Source organism: Leptonychotes weddellii, chromosome 3 (genome assembly GCF_054177405.1).
Source record: "Leptonychotes weddellii isolate Sample4059 chromosome 3, ASM5417740v2, whole genome shotgun sequence".
In the NCBI taxonomy this organism is placed as follows: Eukaryota; Metazoa; Chordata; class Mammalia; order Carnivora; family Phocidae; genus Leptonychotes; species Leptonychotes weddellii.
In genome coordinates this window covers 148,491,932-148,512,228 of record NC_138371.1, presented here as the reverse complement: position 1 = coordinate 148,512,228, position 20,297 = coordinate 148,491,932, and the positions used below count along the sequence as shown (strand labels likewise).

At 37.1% G+C, this 20,297-nt stretch overlaps 1 protein-coding gene across 3 annotated transcripts in view; it reads right to left on the bottom strand.

Annotated features, from left to right (window-relative positions):
* The window catches only part of SCEL (sciellin), a 732,032-nt gene that overhangs the window by 189,194 nt on the left and 522,541 nt on the right, over positions 1 to 20,297 (bottom strand). The window contains exon 1 of one of the 3 annotated variants that reach the window (XM_081815071.1): positions 4,076 to 4,222. The exons of the other annotated variants lie outside the window; for them this stretch is intronic. The gene's annotated coding sequence lies outside the window, so the exon portion shown is untranslated. Of the gene's footprint in view, positions 1 to 4,075; positions 4,223 to 20,297 lie in introns of those variants that run through there. 3 annotated transcript variants of the gene reach the window in all.

The window sequence follows — 20,297 nt, the reverse complement described above, 5'->3', positions numbered from 1 at the left end:
GCTGGGTGATAGACATTGGGGAGGGTATGTGCTATGGTGAGGGCTGTGAATTGTGTAAGACTGATGAATCACAGACCTGTACCTCTGAAACAAATAATACATTATATGTTAAAAAAAATAAAAAACGATAGCAGGAAGGGAAAAATGAAGGGGGGGAAATCGGAGGGGGAGATGAACCAGGAGAGACTATGGAATCTGAGAAAAAAACTGAGGGTTCTAGATGTGAGGAGCATGGGGGGATGGGTTAGCCTGGTGATGGGTATTAAAGAGGGCATGTATTGAATGGAGCACTGGGTGTTATACGCAAACAATGAATCATGGAACACTACATCAAAAACTAATGATGTAATGTATGGTGATTAACATAACATAATAAAATTAAAAAAAAAAAAAAGAAACAATAAGAACAGTACCTGGAACAAAGACCCTCCCATTGGAAGAAGGGCAAGTATTTTCCACAATACTAGCAAGAGAGTGCTGAGAAGATGCCAATGTTCTGAAGATATAAAGAGAAATCTAATCAAGAAAAAATGACCTGCAGAGGGTCAAGAAAGACAAGATATTGCAGTCCCAAAAAGCAATGAGGTTCAGGAAATTTAAAAAGAGGTAATAGGAATAGAATATAGGTAGGTTTGGTTCAGAAAAAGAGAGAGAGAGAAAGACAGAAATAGAATTATTAAAACTGGGACAAGTAATTAGAAAAGGTCCAAGTAAAATTTTCTGTTTTAGATTGATACTGTGTCCAGTGCTTATGCTTTGCCTGAGCCTACTGGTGGAAAGTAACTGAACTTAGCTGCTGGTAGAGCAAAAATTCTGGGGCAGAAGCCAAACAAACAGTGTACTATCAGCAAATTGTACTGAAAAAAGGAATATGCTTTTATATAAATATGCACTATGGTAGATTGCTTTTAAAGATGGCCACCAAGTTCTCTTATCTCTGTATGTGTAGGTCCCTCCCCTCTTCCCTTTAAGAACAGGAATCTATTTCGCCTCATCTCAGTTCTGGCCTGGACTTGTGACTTACTTTGACCTAGAGGATGTGGCAGAAGTAATAGACTTTGTGACAGTTCTGGGCTGAGGATTTGAGAAACATGGCAGCATCCACTCCTGCTTTCTGGAAAGTCAGTTGTCATGCTTTAGGAAAGACAGTCTAGACTGCTGGAGAAAGGGATGCACATGGAGGAGAATCAAGGTACTCTAGCCATTTACCCATCCCAGATGAGGCAAGAGACATGTAAGACCATTTCTGGTGTTCCAGACCCAGTCCAGCCACCAACTAATTGCAGCCATATGACCCCAGCTGACAGACACTACATGAAGCAGAAGTAATTGTCAACCAACCCATAAAAGAAATAATAAATCATTGCCTTAATCCACTATTTTTATTTATTTTTTTTAAAGATTTTATTTATTTATTTGAGAGAGAATGAGATAGAGAGAGAGAGCATGAGAGGGGGGAGGGTCAGAGGGAGAAGCAGACTCCCTGCTGAGCAAGGAGCCCGATGCGGGACTCAATCCTGGGACTCCAGGATCATGACCTGAGCCCAAGGCAGTCGTTTAACCAACTGAGCCACCTAGGCGTCCAATCCACTATTTTTAAAGTGGTTACTTATACAGGAATAGATACTAAAATTTGCAGCAAATTAAAAGGGAAGATGAACAGTGGCTGGAGAGTAGCAGATGGATTTAAACTGAACTTTTTTATTAATGCAACAAGAAATAATCAATGTTAGGATAGAAGCAAAATGATGGCAATAGAAAGTGGCAAAGAAAGTCAAGTAATGAAACTGGGAGGGCTGATGGTTGAATGGCAAAAGATGTTTTTTTAGGGGCGCGTGGGTGGCTCAGTTGTTAAGCGTCTGCCTTCAGCTCAGCTCATGATCCCCAGGTCCTGGGATCGAGCCCCGCATTGGGCTCCCCGTTCCGCGAGAAGCATGCTTCTCCCTCTCCCACTCCCCCTGCTTGTGTTCCCTCTCTTGTTGTGTCTCTCTCTGTCAAATAAATAAATAAAATCTTAAAAAAAAAAAGTTGTTTTTTTAAAAAGGGAACCAAAAAAGTATCATGAACACAAGGAGAAAAATAAATTGTTCTGATAAAAGAAAATTAGGTCATTTTCAATACAGTAAAAGAGCTTACTACTGCATTCCAATTTGAATATGACTATAATTCTAAATCTGGACAAAATTTAAATAGAAAATCTCTTTGGAGAAATCAAGAAACTACCAAGGCAGTAAATATTTAAAGTGCCAGATCTTCGAGAGAAGGGAAATTCACTGATATCAACCCAACATTCTGCAGCACTCTCCCCCTGGAGGAATTTGATGACTCCTGAGCTACACAGGAAGGAGAGACTAAGAAACCAAGCAGAAAGCAGTGTCTAAAAGTCTGCCTACCTAAATTGGTATTTCAGTAGTCTTACTATTGAAAAATTAGGGCCCTCCAAGGAGGGGAATCCCTAGAAAATCTCTCATACTTCCAGTTAAGAATCCAGGACTATATTATAAGAAAAAATATGAAACAAAACCTTACCAAGACTGAAACTCATCTTTGAATCCGATAAACCCCAGATAAGAGTCAAGTGATCTTCCCTTAATCTAACTGCCAATCAGAAAAGGAAAAGAAAACTCCTCCTTGGAAGAAATAGCATCTGTGAAAGTCTCAAATTATCTCTACAATTTTTCAACCACAGTGCCTTGTGCTCAATGAAAAACTCTCAGGTATGCCTGGAAAGGACCAAATATCTGGCAAATAAAAGAAAGAACAGACAATGGAAACAGAGTTACAGGTGATCCAGATTTTAGAGTTATATAGCCTTTGAAGTTATCATAAATATATCCAAGGAAACACATGACAAGATGGGTAATTTCATCAGAAAACTGGAATCTTCAAGAAATATTTAAATATAAATATTCTATAAATGGATAGTACAATAATAAAAATTTAAAATTCAGTGATGGGATTAACACCAATTAGATATAGCAGAAGAAAGGATTGGAAACTGGAAGCAAGTTCAATAAAATGGATCCACTGAAGTTTGGAGAAAAAAATTATTTAAAAAAACAGTACAGAGTATAAATATATAGGACATGGTGAAAAACATCTAACATATTTATAAGTATCCCAGAAAAAAATGACAAGATAATGAGAGAGAGGGAAAGAGAGAGAGAAGAGGGAGGGGGAAGGAGGATTAATGATGCAGAGATAATAATGAAGAGAAACTGGCTGATAAATGTTCAGAATTGATAAAAGACAGCATGTCACACATTGAAGAAATTCTATGAATCTCAAGCAGAACAAGAACAACGAAATACTCAAGTACATTATAGTAAAACTATTTAAAACCAAGATCAACAACAACAAACACCTTTAAATTGAATACTGCAAAATATTTAAAAATGTGAATTGAGTTGCTTTCCTTGAAGCTCCTCTGCAATTATATGAACACACATGGTCAGTGTTGTCTTATATGCTCTTCTATTGGCTTGGGACCAATAGAAGGTTCCAAGGGCAGATCCAAGAACATTTATTGGGTGACTTTATGTGATTTACTGAGACACATGGGTAAAAGAATAAGAAACTTTGCCCTTCAGGCTTCTCTTTACTTCTTTTCATATCTCTTGACTTCCTTTAAGACCCTTTTTAGAAAGCTTCTCCATCTCCCTGGCATAGAATCTTAGAATTGACTTTGTCACCTAAACACACATACACACCCACACCCACACCCCACCCTCCACACATACACATTTGAGCCTTGAAACTTAAGGTGGCATCTCCATCTATAAAATCTCTCCCTAACCAAGTTTAGGCAGCAGTGAAGTAAAAAAACATGTTTTTCAAACCTTAATCATTTAAGTTGTGATTAAAATTGCTTTGAATTTATTTCCTTCCTGCAAGTGTCCTCTCAGCACCTCAAGGATAGCCTTCGATTATCCATTTCCATCTCTTCCTCTAACTGTGTGACAATGTTTCCTTGGCTACAGGAAGTGTGTTGCTAAGCAGCACAATGTTGTGCTGGATCTAAGACAAAAACCAACACCAGCAATGAAAATAGTCATGTGATATAATTATTTCCTACCTGTAATCAGCTATGGGGTTTTGTTAAAACCCAACAGACTCCATCTGAAAAACAATGTGATTTGAAAAGAATCAACATTCTTAGAAAATTTCCAGTAAGCCCTACTAAAAATTGTACACTATCATTAATTAAATTCACATGTTGTTAACAATTAAACACTCATAGATAATTGAATTCAATGACTTTACAATTGAAACAATACTATGTTAGAAAAAACACAGCATTTTATCTGTCATTACTGAGCATCCCCCCACTCTCCCATTTTACTACTTTTCACGAAAACATTCATTTTGCCCCACTAGTGCTATTATTTGGAATTTGAGAACTAAATTATTTTCAAAATTCTCTAGTAGCACATTTGTCTGAAATGGTAAAGGATAGTGAGAAACATACAAGGTATAAAATTAGCAAATACTTACGCCAACAGATGAATAACCTAAATGTGGAATTTCTTATTTTTCTATGTCTGGAAATTCAAATGAGCTTCTAACCATTTTTTTTTTCAGACTCTACATGCCATTTCATTACATTATCTTCTAGTGAATGAGTCATCTTGTCTACACATCTTATCTTCCTTCCCAGGGATTTTTCCCTGTCCCAGGTCCATATATTTCCACCTGTAGCACCAGAATAATGATGGGCCAAATTAGGTTGATTAAACTACCAGCCCAAGTAAGTTCCTACCAACTTGAGCAGTTTCATCTTTGTTGATAAGGCAATGAAAGGATTGCTGTGAACATTGTCTGCTTTCATAAAAGAATTACACTTTGGCTCCAGTTGATTAGACTTCTACTTTAGGGTGAACCTTTCTTCAGGAATATACCAACTAGGACCCTAAAGAATATAGCATGTTTACTTCACATGTAAAATATGTCATCATCTATGGGAACAGATTCTTTTATGAGAAAAATAACCTTTTCAAAATATTGTATTGTGGTTTTTTGGTTTGTTTTTTTGTTTGTTTTTGTCTCAAAGAAGATGCACTAATATCTGCATGCTAGGCATGACAGTTGCTAAGAACATAGCAACAAATTTGGTTCTTTCACATGGGCAGATCCATCAGAAGACTCATTAGCTGCTGGCTTTGTTTGTCTCCCAGGAATGGAATTGAAGAATCTCACCAAAGGACCTCTTTACTCCTCTAAGTGTTTCTCATGAAAGGACACAAATGTATCCCATCATTTTATTTACTATTTCCTTATCAATTCATCAGGATAGCCCCATTTTATCTCCGTGTGCTCTGGGAAGAATGGCTCTGTCTTAAAGTAATCATATATGTCAAATAGTTCCTTGTTAATCAATTGATTTTTATGTGAATTCTACCCTCTGCAATATCTGGAGTACCTCAGTCTTCTCTGAATTTTCCCAAAGCAATTTATTTGCATCTTTTATATGACCCTTAGTATGTATGATGGGCTAAATTATGTTCCCTACAAATTCATTGTTGAAGTCCAAACTCCCAGTACTTCAGAATGTGGCCATATTTAGAGATAGGGTATTTAAAGAAGTAATTAGGGTAAAACGAAATCATTAGGGTAGGCCCTAATCCAATATAACTGGTGTCCTTATTAAAAGAGGAGATTAGGGGCATCTGGGTGGCTCAGTCAGTTAAGCATCTGCCTTCGCCTCAGGTCATGATCCCAGACTCCTGGGATCGAGCCCCACATCAGGCTCCCTGCTCAGCAGGGAGCCTGCTTCTCCCTCTCCCTCTGCCTGCTGCTCTGCCTGCTTGTGTGCTCTCTCTCTCTCTCTCTGTCAAATAAATAAATAAAATCTTAAAAAAAAAAAAAAAGAAGAGGAGATTAAAGAGACTTCAGGGAAGATGGCAAAGAAGGAGGATTCTGGGCTCACCTTGTTCCACAGATAGAACTAGATAACATCCACATCAGTGTAAATAACCCAGAAAATGACCCAAAGACTGGCAAAACAAATTTTCTACAGCTAAACATAGAGAAGAAGCCACACCAAAAAGGGTAGGAAGGGCAGAGGCAGTCAGGAAACAAATTGATCCTTGAGACTGTCCATGGGAAAGAGGGACACCACAGGCACAGAGAAGGGATTAGAGCAGCCCCCATAGCAGGCACTGCAGGCATGGGGTGCCTGCACTGGAAAGATGAATCTCCATAACACTTGGCTTTGAAAACCAGAGGAACTTAACATCATGAGTTCTTATAGTCAGTGGAGCTTAACTCCTAGAACTTTAAAAATCAGTGGCCAAAGGAAACTGAATCCCCACCCTTAAAGAGATAGCATAACAAACATCCCCTCTGAGATACAGCATTGAAGCAGCAGTTTGAAAAAACATGGGGTATACAGGAAGGAGATTTAAATCTAAGAACATGAGCTAGAGGGGCAGGGATCTTTAGGAGATTTCCAGAAGAACAAAAAAGCTAGTGGGTGCCATTTCCCTCCCCTGACCCCCAGTCTAGTTACACAGAGAGCTGCAGGAACCAGCAGAGCATGAACACTCTCCACCTAGCTTGGTAAGTGCTCCCACTCCTGCTTTCTTCTGTAGATGTGCTCTCTCCAACTCGGCCTCCCAGTTTTCCAAAGCAGCACCACAAACATGGCAGTGTGCAAGCAGCCTCAACAGGAGCCAGGCCAAAGTGATTCCTGTCCCAGGAAGACAGGAAGATAACCCACACACTAGTTTAACTGCAGCCCAGCAGTGAGCTGGTGGCAGACAGCCAGTCTGACTGCAGGCTCCATCCACCAGCGAAAGCTTCTCAGGAGCCAACATAGGAAGAGCACCTTGCAGTTCAGTGACTGAAGTCCTGGCAAAAGATTGGTCTAAACCAATGCAAGCCCAAGATGGCCTCAGACTGGCCCATGAACAACACAGGGACCAAGCCCTACCCACAACAGGCAAACAAGGCATTGCAGATAACTGGACTGAAGGTAAACATGGGTCAGCCACAACAGTAGGGTGCATGCAACCCACAGAGGAGACACCCCTGAAGTGCAAGTTTCTGGCAAACAGAGAAAATTGCACTGTAGGCCACTACAGGACCTCTTCTTCATAAGACCACTACTTTTTAGATCAGGAGATGTAGTTGACTTTCCTAACACATAGAAACAGACACAGAGGTTTAGACAAAATGCATGAAATAAAAAAACAGGACAAAATCACAGCAAGACAGCTAAACAAAACAGAGATAAATAATATGCCTGATACAGAATTTAAAGTAATGGTCATAAGAATACTCACAGGACTTGAGAAAAGAGTGGGAGTCCTCAGTGAGATACTCAACAAAGAGATAGAAAACACATTTTTAAAAATCAGAGATGAATAACTCAATAACTGAAATTAAAAATACAATAGAGAGAAAAAATAGTAAACTAGATGAAGCAGAAGAACAGATCAGTGACCTGGAGGTCAGAGAAGAGGAAAGCAGTCAAGCTGAACAGGAGAGAGAAAATAATAATAATAATAAATAAAAATAGATTAAGGGAACACAGCAACACCGTCAAGTGTAATAACATTTATATTGTAGGGATCCTGGAAGGAGAAGAGCGAGAAAATGTATTTGAAGAAATAATAGCTGAAAACTTCCCAAATCTGAGGAAGAAAACAGAAATCCACGTCCAAGAGGCACAGAGAGCCACCAATAAAATCAACCCAAGGAGGTCCACACCAAGACACATAGTAATTAAAATAGCAAAAAGTACTGATAAAGAGAGAATTTTAAAAGCAGCAAGAGAAAAGAAAATAGTTACATACAAGGGAAACCCCATAAGGCTATCAGCTGAGTTTTCAGCAGAAACTTAGCAGGTTAGAACGGAGTGGCATGATATATTCAAAGTGCTGGAAGAAAAAAACCTGCAAACAAGACTACTCTATCTAGCAAGGCTATCATTCAGAATAGGAGGAAAGATAAAATGTTTTCCAGACAAACAAAAGTGAAAGGAATTCATCACCAATAAACCAGCTTTATAAGAAATGTTAAAAGGGACTCTGTGAGTGGAAAGAAAGACCATAAGCAGCAGTAAGAAAAGTAGGAAGCACAAAGTAGTAAATAAAATATATCTATAAAAATCAGTCAAGGGATTCCCAAAATAAAAGGATGTAAACTATGATGCCATATACCTAGAACATGAGAGAAAGAAGAGTAAAAATTCAGTGCTTTTGGAATGGGTTCAAATTTAAGTGACACTCAACTTAATATCAACTGCTATATTCATGTTATATATAAACCCAATATAAGCACAGATCAAAAACTGATAATAGATATGCAAAAAATAGAGAGAAAGGAATCCAAAAAGAACACTAAAGAAAGCCAGCAAACAATGAGAGAAGAAAGCAAAAGAAAGGTACAGAGAAGAACTACAAAAACAAATATAAAACAAGTAATAAAATGGCAATAAATATATACCTAACAATAATTACTTTGAATGTAAATGGACTAAATGCTCCAATCAAAAACATAGGGTGATGGAATGGATAAAAAAGCAAAAGCCATCTAAATGCTGCCCACAAGAGACTAATTTCAGACCTAAAGACACATGCAGATTGAAAGTGAAGGGATGGAAAAGCATTTATCATGCAAAAGGAAGTGAAAAGAAAGCCAGGGTAGCAATACTTATTTTGGACAAAATAGACTGTAAAACAAAGGCTGCTACAAGACACAAAGAAGGATACTACATACTCATAAAGGAAAAAATTAAACAAGAAGATATAATAATTGTAAATATTTATGCATCCAACATGGGAGCACCCAATACACAAAGCAGCTAATAACAAACATAAAAGAAGTAATTGATACTAATACAAAAATAGTAGGGGATTTTAGCACTTACAACGGATAGATCAACCAAACAGAAAATCAATAAGGAAACAGTGGCTTTGGATGATATATTGGGCTAGATGGATCTAACAGATATATTCAGAACATCCCATCCTAAAACAGCAGAATACACTTTCTTTTCAAGGGCACATGGAACATTCTCCAGAATAGATCACACATAGGTCACAAAACAAGTCTCAACAAATATAAAAAGATCAAAATCATACTGTGCATTTTTTCCTACTATAACACTATGAAACTAGAAATCAACCACAAGAAAAAATCTGGAAAGAACACAAATATATGGAGGTTAAATAACATGCTACTAAACAATGAATGAGTCAATCAAGAAATCAAAGAGGAAATCAAAAATGCATGGAGACAAATGAAAATGAAAATACAATGGTCCAAAATCTTTGGGATGCAGCAAAAGCTATTCTAGATGGAAGTCTATAGTAATACAGGCTTATCTCAAGAAGCAAGAAAAATCTCAAATAAACAACATAACCTTACACCTAAAAGAACTAGAAAAAGAACAAACAAAACTGAAAACCAGCAGACAGAAGGAAATAATAAAGATTAGAGCAGAAATAAATGTAATAGAAACTAAAAACACAAAAGAACAGATCAATGAAACTAGGAACTGGTTCTTTGAAAAGATCAATAAAATTGACAAACTTTTAGCCAGACTAACCAAAACCAACCAACCAACAACAACAACAAAAAAACCAAACCAAACCAAACAAACAAACAAAAAACCCCACAAAAAACAGAGGGGACTCAAATAAACAAAACCAGAAATGAAAAAAGAGAAATAATAACTGACACCACAGAAATACAAAGAATTTTAAGAGAATATTATGAAAAATTATATGCCAACAAACTGGACAACCTAGAAGAAATTGAGAAATTTCTGGAAACATATAACCTCCCAAAACTGAATAAGAAAGAAATAGAAAATTTAAAGAGACCAATTACCAGCAATGAAATTGAATCAATAATCAAAAAACTTCTAACAAACAAAAGTCCAGGACCAGATGGCTTCACAAGTGAATTCTACCAAATATTTAAAGAAAAGTTGATACCTATTCTTCTCAAACTATTCCAAAAAATGGAAGAGGAAGGAAAGCTTCCAACTAATATTATTAAAATGTCCATAGTACCCAAAGCAATCTATAGATTTAATGCAATCCCAACCAAAATACCAACAGCTTTTTCTACAGAACTAGAACAAAAAATCCTAAAATTTAGATGGAACCACAAAAGACCCTGGATAGCCAAAGCAATCTTGAAAAATAAGAATGAAACTGGAGGTATCAAAATCCCAGGTATCAAGCTATACTACAAAGCTGTCATCATCAAAACAGTATGGTACTGGCACAAAACAGACACATAGATAAATGAAACACAATATAGACCCCAGAAATAAACCCACAATTATATGATCAATTAGTCTTTGACAAAGGAGGCAAGAATATGCAATGGAAAAAAGACAGTCTCTTCAACAAATGGTGTTGGGAAAACTGGGCAGCTACATTCAGAAGAATGAAAGAGGACCACTTTTTTACACAGACACAAAAATAGACTCAAAATGGATTAAAGACCCAAATGTGAGACCTGAAACCATCAAAATCTTAGAAGAGAGAACAGATAATGATTTCTCTGACATTTGCCATAACAACATTTTTCTAGATATGTCTCCTGAGGCAAGGGAAATGAAAGCAAAAATAAACTATTGGGACTATATCAAAACAAAAAGCTTCTGCACAGCAAAGGAAACAATCAACAAAACTAAATGACAACCTACTGAATGGGAGAAGATATTTGCAAATAACATATCTGATAAAGGGTTAGTATCCAAAGTATGAAAACTGAGACAGCTCAACACCAAAAAAAAAAAAAAAAAAAATCCAATTAAAAATGGGCAGAAGACATCCAGATCCAGATGGCCAACAGACACAGCAAAAGATGTTCAATATCATTAATCATCAGGGAAATGCAAATGAAAGCCACAGTGGGATATCACTTCACACCTATCAGAATGGCTAAAATAAAAAATACAAGAAACAGCAAGTATGGGCAAAGATATCAAGAAAAGGGAACCCTTGTGCACTGTTGGTGGGAAAGCAAACTGGTGCAGCCACTGTAAAAACAGCATGGCGGTTCCTCAAATAATGAAAAATGGAATTACCATATGATCCAGTAATTCCATTACTGGGTATTTACTCAAAGAAAAACACTAATATGAAAGGATATATGCACCCCTATGTTTATCACAGTATCATTTACAATAGCCAAGATATGGAAGCAGCCCAAGTGTCCACTGATAGATGAATGAAGAAGATGTGAGATATATATATATGTATATATAATGGAATATTACTCACGCATAAAAAAGAATGAAATCTTTGTCATTTGCAACGACATGGATGGATCTAGAGGGTATAATGCTAAGCAAAATAAGTCAGTCAAGAGAGATAAATACCATATGATTTCACTCATATGTGGAATTTAAGAAACAAAACAAATGAATAAAGGAAAAAGAGACAAACAAAAAAAAAAAACAAAAAACAAACAAACAAACAAAAAAATCCAGCCTCTTAACTCTACAGAACAAACTGATGGTTACCAGGGGGTAGGTAGGTGGGGGGGGATGGGTGAAATAGGTGAAGGGGATTAAGAGTACATTTATTATGATGAGCACTGAGTAATGTACAGAATTGTTGAATCACTATATCATACACCTGAAACTAATATAACACTGTATATTAACTATACTAGAATTTTTTTTAATTTAAAAAAACAAAGAAGTGGAGGAGATTAGATCATAGACATGCACACAGGGAAGGCCATGGGAAGACACAAGGAGATGGTGGCCATCTGCAAGCCAAGACAATATGCCTCAAAAGAAACCAACTCTGTGAACACCTTGACCTCAGATCTGCAGCCTCCAGAATTCTGAGAAAAATAAATTTCTGTTGTTTAAGCTCCTCAGTCTATGGTACTTTGTTATGACAGCCCTAGCAAACTAATACAGTGTGTGACCTGGAGCGATAGTTATTTATGCATACATACTAGCTTCTAGAAGCTAATCTTATATATTTATGACTCAGGGAATATTAAACCTATTAAAAATTATGCCGTGTTTCATACATACATACACACACATATACATATTTTTGTCATGCCTTAAAAACATTCACAACTTACAAAGGCATCCGAATAATTTTGAAACCCTTAAAATATAACATTTACACCGAAAACCACCAGAACTTATTTTAAATACTATCATTTATATGAGTAAATAGACAAACTGAATATTCTATATCATTGGATAGAGTAGCTAATAGGAGTGCTTTTCCCAATTTCAACTCTTTACCATCTGTGTAACCATGGTAAATCACACACAGTTAAGGGAGAAAGTGAGGAACATTTGGAATTTTCCTTTTTTGGTACCTGTGCCCGGTTTTAAGTAGCCCACTGGTTAGCTAGGGCTTATGGATATTTTGAGGTGGGTTGCCTAATGGGCCTCTTTGCTTTCAGCCCGGTGGTCACTGTGGGTCCTTTTACCTTACTCAGATTTCCATTGCTCAAGCCTGCTGCCTACAAGCCTCTACATTGCCCACACGGTAAAACTCCATTATGGTGAGTTGCATACAGGCTTTACAATTTTTAGTCAAAATAAAATGCTAGAAAGGAATTCAATATTAGCATTCATATATTGCTCCCATTGAACCTAGCAATGAAGCATCCAAAAGAGATATGTTAAGGGACAAGAAAATGGAAATTAAAATTAAATTAAAAAGGAAAGCATTTCCCTTCCATTGCAGCCCAATTTACTACAAACTGTGTGTAGGCGCTCTGTGAATTCAGGTGTATTTTCCTACAACGAGTTGTTGAAATATAAGCGAGGCAAGAAAGCAAAAATGGAGGAATGGTTGTTAGTTGATGTCCTTGACAAAAGTGTTCAAGAACTACATAAGGGTGTGATCTTATTTCTATGTTGCTAATAGCACACAAACAAGCTACTTTGACAATGTGTAGCAAAGACCAAGAAAAAGCATTTATAAAGGAGGATTCAGAGTCCAGAGCCCGCAGAAGACTGTGGCCCATTGGCAAGGGCAGAGAAATAACTTTGTTATGACAAACAAACATTGCAAAACATTTTTTTGTAATGGTTTCCTTATAATCACACATTTAATAAATACTTCTTTACCTTTCTAAGGCCTGCCTGGCCTGTCCACTAGCACCCACTGGTTGTGTGTGGAAAAGACCAAGCACATTTGTAGAGAAGAACAGATGAGTGCATATGGCTGTAGGCAGTTCTTTATTCCCAGAAGAACCAGCTTATTCTCACAGAAGGGTTTAGAAAAGGAGCTGAAGGAACCACTCCGTTCAGACAAAGCAAAAACATCACCATTTCCCTTTTGCATGCATAACTGGAAACAACATGCTTTAGTCCTCTTGATTATAAAAGGCCAGTAAATAAGTAGAATATCTATAGTTTTCTGTTATCAACTGTGAATGACTTTCATTAGATTTCATAATTAACCGAGTTACTAGGGATTAGAGATGGGGAAAGCATCTTTGTTTCACTAAAAAAAAAAAAAAAAAGTCTAAAATAAAAGTAATTTGGTCATGGATGCTACTAAAAGGCTTTTAAAAACAAAAAGTCCCCTGACCACTGAACAGAGATTGCCCTATGAAGACAATAGTTTAATAGATAAAACAAAAGCAAAGTTCAAGCAATTACCAGATTTTTATCAAAGACACAATCCATTAGCCGCTTGGCCCATCAATATTTGCTTTTTTTTTTCCCTCTCCAAATCAGATACTAGGTAATTTCCCTTAAGGCATATTAGGAAGTATGCAGTTTTTCAGGAAAAACCACATTCTCTACTAAGCTCAAAATATCCTTCCTGATTCCTTTATTTATTTATTTTTTCTGACTTGTTACACATCACCTCGTCACTGACCTCAGGGACAAATCTGGCATAGTTACTAATGGACAGGTGTCCTTCATTAGACTTGGCATGCCAGTTACAAGGGACGCTAGAGAACATAACAGCAAAAGAACGCAAGCAATCAGTCCCAAACATAGCTCCTTAGAATCTGTTTCAGATAAGCTACTGGATACAGGCAGTAGTCTAAGCTGCCAAAACACCAAGTTTTGTAGTATCACAGAACATTAAGTCTCAAAGGGTAGGCTGAAGTAGTCAAAACTGCATGGTATAGCTCTCTAATGGCCTGGCTCGCCCCAGTGGTGAGGTTTACAGTACCTAAGAAGAGAGGTAAATGGCATCTCCTGTAGGCAATCACATACTTATGAATATTAGATACTCATATATATGGGAATATTATTTCTTTCGACTGGGTTTTAAATATTAGATATTCACATTTATTAATTTTATTCCTCTGAATAAAGTTTTTGAAAATGATTGGGTAGCAGAGGGTTCAAGGTTAAAATTTTGGTAGGCCACTTGAATATGGCTAGTCTATGTTTCTAACCAAGGGCAGATCAATAGGCTTCTAAATTAATTGCAACTAGTGATTATCCTCTATGAGTGCTGAAGAACTGATCTAGGATTCATGGTCACCAGACCTCTGCATAGAGGAGCAATAAAGCATTGTCATTGTGGAGGTCACCCCAAAAGGTAACAGTTAAGCATCACTCTCAACATAGCACATTACTTAAACAAAAAAGAAGTTCTAATAATACTTTATGATTGCTTTTTATTTTTCTCTAAAATGGGTTAAAATGCCTCTATTATATTATTTCAGTGTGTGTGTGTGTAGTAACTGGAGAAAATTGAGCCCAGCAAGGTAAAAGAGAGATTTAACTAGAATTAATTTCTTCATTTCCAAACTACTCTACATGATATCTAAGCAACTAGACACTTCTGTTAAAACCAGTTATTGAGATCAGGGAGGGCAAACAACAAACTGATTGAATTTTCCACTTCCAACCAGTCACATGTTTTGCTTGAAAAAGCTACCAGTAAATCATATCAATTATCTCATATGCAAAATGGTAGAAGTCTCAAGGTGCAATTTCAAAATTCCTTCTAAAGACAAGCCATTGAGCAACAAAATCTACAAATTATCTGCTGCTAAAAGACAAGCAAAATTATATTTTCCTCTATGTGACATCAGACAGAAATCACTCAAATTCAAAATAAGACATTAGGTCTCTGAGGTAAACGGATTATCTTAATTGTATAAACCAAATGTTCTTATATTGCAGTACAGAAAGAAAACAGCAGGACTGTTCATAGGCCAATATGTAGCTCCTTAGAGATGTTATGTGAACACACAATAGTTTTAAAATCAGAAATGTTTACAGTCTTTTAGAAGAGAAAGGGACAACGTTTTCTATGTATCTTCTCTACCATACCAGTTCAGCTCTCAGATACAGTCTAAATTTTTTTTTTTAAGATTTTATTTATTTATTCATGAGAGATAGAGAGGCAGAGGCAGAGGGAGAAGCAGGCTCCCCGCGGAGCAGGGAGCCCGATGCGGGACTCGATCCCAGGACCCTGGGATCATGACCTGAGCTGAAGGCAGAGCTTAACCGACTGAGCCACCCAGGCGTCCCATACAGTCTAAATTTTATTCAAAATTGTTTTCCATAAAATTTCTATGTGTAGCAATTCTATATAATATATCCATAAAATGAAAAAAAGATTCAAGGTAATAATATACTACTGAGATTTTTTTTAAGTTTTATTTATTTATTTGACAGAGAGACACAGTGAGAGAGGGAACACAAGCAGGGGGAGTGGGAGAGGGAGAGGCAGACTCCCCGCTGAGCAGGGAGCCCGATGCGGGGCTCGATCCCAGGACCCTGGGATCATGACCTGAGCCAAAGGCAGACGCTTAACCGACTGAGCCACCCAGGCGCCCCTATACTACTGAGATTTAAAGCTAGAAACAACCAAACGTATTTCCTATTAAACACACAAAAGCCTTTATGAACATTATACTTGCTCTCATTGAAATGCTATACAAGCTATTCTACCAAATTCCTCTTTTCATCATACAATTCACCTCTAGTTCGGTAAAGATGATCTTTTCCAGTTATGCTGCAGGAACTAAATGTCCAATTTGTGAAAAGATTTCACAATATTTAAGCAGATGTTTAAACATCTGTTTCTGAGTAAACAAGCAAAAAGTGAGCAGGCCCTTCAGAGAGGTGCCCCATGTGAAATTCGTTTCCATCATGTGACATTGCTTACTCTGCGTTGAGCACGGCATAATGCATGTCAGAGGGTGTGCTCTGTAGGCATGAAGGAGCTCAAAGGTGAGATGTGCGATGATCACAATGACTGGGGCACTGACGATGCTGTATGCAGAGCAGACTGCAGGTGGGTTAGGTCTCATGTTTATGAGCATGACTTGGTAAACAGGAAGCAAAAGATTCTAGTAGAGGCTAAGCAGACTACATGCAACAGTCTGGATCAAGCACAGTAGAAGGAAAGCGAGCTTCTGTGGAAACAGCCTGAGAGCTGCTTGCCCATCCCCGGGGAGGAGGCTGATGTCATGGTGCTATAACCCTCAGGTTGCAGAGCTGCAGAGAATAGCCCAAGGGACCGTTGGCAAAGATGCTGTTGCTTTCATCTGGTCTCATGTGGAAACACAAGTGTGGAATCAGAACTGAAATGGTTGCCTACATAGGAACTGGACAAGCTGGGTTTTGTTATCTGCTGGGGCCTGTGTGATGGCATCATGGTGTCTTTCATGGGGCCTTTGGGAAGACTCTGGGAAAGAGCTATGGACTGAGATTTGGGAATATAGCCTCATATTAGTTGTCACCACTTCCCAGGGTCCCCCTCGGCCTCTCCTCAATCCCTTTGTCCCTTCCCTAGGCCAGGTCTTCACTGTCCTTCCCACAGTCATTTAAGGCCTCCTAAATTATCTTCCTGCCTCCAGTCTCTCATCTTTTCAACCCGTCCTTCAGAAATTAGTTTTTCAAGGTTACATCTCTTCTTCTAATACAAAAGCAATGTGTCTTTAATAGAAAACATGTTCACTATAAAAAAGTCAAAATCACTCATAATTTCACTTTTATTTTTTAATGGATGTGAAATGACAAGTGAAACTCCTCCTTTCCTTCTCTCCTGCCTCTTCAGCCCCGACCTTGATAGCCACCACCAAGAGATCATTTTATATTCTTCCAGGCTTTATTTTATGATTGTAGGAACATATATTCTTGTTGGGTTTTCTCCTCAGATGAAAATAGAATCAGGCTATGAATATGGTTTTGCAACGTGCTTTTTGCTTTACTTATAATATATACTTTTCCAAGTCAGTACATGTGAATCTACTACTCTTTTTTTAACTGGTATATGAATTTCCTTTAATGAATATTCTATAATTGGTTCAACCATTCTTATTGATTGACAGTTCTCCCCCAATGTTTGGCTAGTAAAGAACACTGCAATGAGCATTCTTGGATATGTATTTATATATATAATTAAGCTAGTATTTTTTTAGACTAGACCCTTACAAGTGGAAATTCTCAGTGAAATTCCTGGGTCAAAGATCATGCATATTTTTATTTTGATAGATAATTCCAATTTGCCTTACAAAAAGCTATACCCATATTCACCACCATCAATACAAGAGTGCCTGCTTTTCTCACCAATGGTGGACATTATGAATCTTTTGAGATGTTGCCCATCAAGTGGACTAATAATATATCTAGTTATTGTTTAATTTTCATGTTTAATAATTACTGAAATGGATAATGAAAGAGGGACATGTATTTTCTTTCTTTCATTAATTTCCTGTTTGTATTCTTTGTCAATTTTCTATTTGGCTAATTGTCTTTTTCTATTTATTAGTATAATATTAGTAAAATATTCTGGCTATTAATCTTTTGTCTTTACGTATGTTGCATATATTTTTCTCCCAATCTCTCACTTGTCTTTTAACTTTGTTTTTAGCTTTGCAAATAAAAGTTGTTTTTTTTTTTAAGATTTTATTTATTTATTTGAGAGAGAGTGAGAGAGCACAGGCAGGGGGAGCAGCAGAGGGAGAGGAAGAGGGAGAAGCAGGCTCCCCGAATTGAGCTGAAGACAGATGCTTAACCGACTGAGCCACTGAGGCGCCCCAAGTTGTTTTACTTCTAATGCCTTGATTTTTTTTTCTGTGGTTTCTAGGTTTTATATTATGCTGAGAATGCTCTTTCTCATGCTACAATTATCAACCCGTTTCAATCCCTTTTCTTCTAGCATTTAGTCTTGAGTTTCTTTTTCTAATGTCTAGATCTTTAATCTATTTGGAATTTAGTTGTGTAAAAGGTGTGGTGTAGAGATCTAACAAGATTGCCAAATATTTTAACATCATTTGAAATAATCCTTTTGCCTATCATTTCTGAAATTTCATAATTATTATACTAAATTCTCAGGTGTGTTCATGGATGTTTTTAATATAGACAGTGTGTGTTTGTGTGTAGTTGTTGCCTATATAATATGTTTTAATGTCTGTTGGCAAGTTTCCTGTATTACAGACTTCATCTGAAAGGTAGCAAAATGTCTGTCTATAGGGCATGAAACGGTAAATGAAATTATGCTCAAGAAACTCTGAGTCACTTATAAAAAATGATGCTATTCAAAAGCACACATATACATAATGCTTTTTAATTAGTTCTTTAAAAATATTGCAAAATACGTAGTTTAAATTAATGTGTAAAATAGTATTTCAGAAAGTATTCCTTTTTTCAATATTATCTCACAGTCCAGTTTAAAAAAAAAATGCTTCTTTAAAGAGCAGACAATTTTCTGTCATTTCTTTAAGCTGAGAGTAAATTATTGCAACCACATTTTACAGTTAATGTCATGACATAGCCTCAATTAGGAAACAATTTATTCTGTCCAGTGAGACAGAATAAATGGCTCACAGTGGCAGTCCATTTTGCCATTGCCAGATCTCCAGTCCAACAGAAATAGAATTTTTTCACAGATGGGTAGTTCTCAAGAGACCAAGTCTCTGGAATCTTCCTTCAGAGTCTGCATTTTTAAAAATCTTTGTTTCAACACAGAAGAAAGGATTTTTATGCTAAGCTTTATTCTTACTAGTACCAAATTATAGAAATTTTTAAAAAGTATAGTATTTAATAACCTAGACAAAGTTAGCATGAAGGATATCACCAATGAGGAGCGGCAGAAGGCATAGAGTACTAACAAATTCTAGCACTTCTTCAGCTCTACAGAATGTTCGTTCCACTGTTGCTGAAGCCAGATATTCTAAAAGGAAAGGAAGCATGAGAACAAGGCGGCAAAGAGGTTTTCCCAACTCCTCCATCCCTATACCGTTGTTACACAGCATAAACATTTTCACAAGGAGAATGAATGGAAATGTATACAAACCACTGAATTATTAATGTTCTTCACACTGTGAAGTTAAGTGATAAAATGTTCCTTAAATTAGCTTGACATGAAAATATGGATTTTGTCATCAACTAGCCTGCCTTTTTAGCTCCTGAAGAATGTACAGGCAAAGGTCATCCATAGTACAATACAGTTGGAGAAAAGGTCTGCTATATTGTTCTTAAAGAATGTAACATCAGGGGTGCCTGGGTGGCTCAGCTGGTTAAGCGGCTGCCTTCAGCTCAGGTCATGATCTCAGGGTCCTGAGATCAAGCCCCACATTGGACTTCCTGCTCAGTGGGAAGTCTGCTTCTCCCTCTCCCTCTGCTGTTCCCCCTGCTTGTGCTCTCTCGTTCACACTCTCTCTCTCAAATAAATAAATAAAATTTTAAAAGAAAAAAGAATTTAACATCAATTGAAATCAGTGAACATCTCTCCCACACCCAAAAAAAGATACAGATTAAGTGCTCCCAAGTGAGTTATTAGTATCTGCTGCACATCTGAGCATCTGCTTCTTCAAATTGATAGAGATAATTAAGGCAGGCATAATTTGCATCTTGAGTATATAATTATTCTTTATCTTAGCCAAGGACTAAGATCACGCCATTATTATTAAAATTGTTTTCTTGTCTTTTAAGGACTGTATTGGCTATCCTGCTCTGTGCCCATGTCTACATGTAATTGTCTTAATCCCTCCACACAAAGGCCAGGACGATGTTTTACTCATTTTTATATCCCTTACATATCCCATATTCCTGTTGATATCCCTTATAGTGTATTGCCTTGTAAATAGTAGGCATTCAGTAAACATAGTAGGTGAATTATATGAAGCATCAAATATTTTCTAGAATAGTATGATCTAGGTGTTCACTTTGTCCAATATGATTCATATAAAAAGCTAGTACTCATTTGAAAATGAATATTCGCTGTAAAATTTAAAAATACAGTCATTGTGGGCACCTGGGTATCTGCCTTTGGCTCAGATCATGATTCCAGGGTCCTAAGATCAAGTCCTGCACTGGGCTCCCTGCTCAGCGGGGAGCCTGCTTCTCCCTCTCCCTGTCTGCC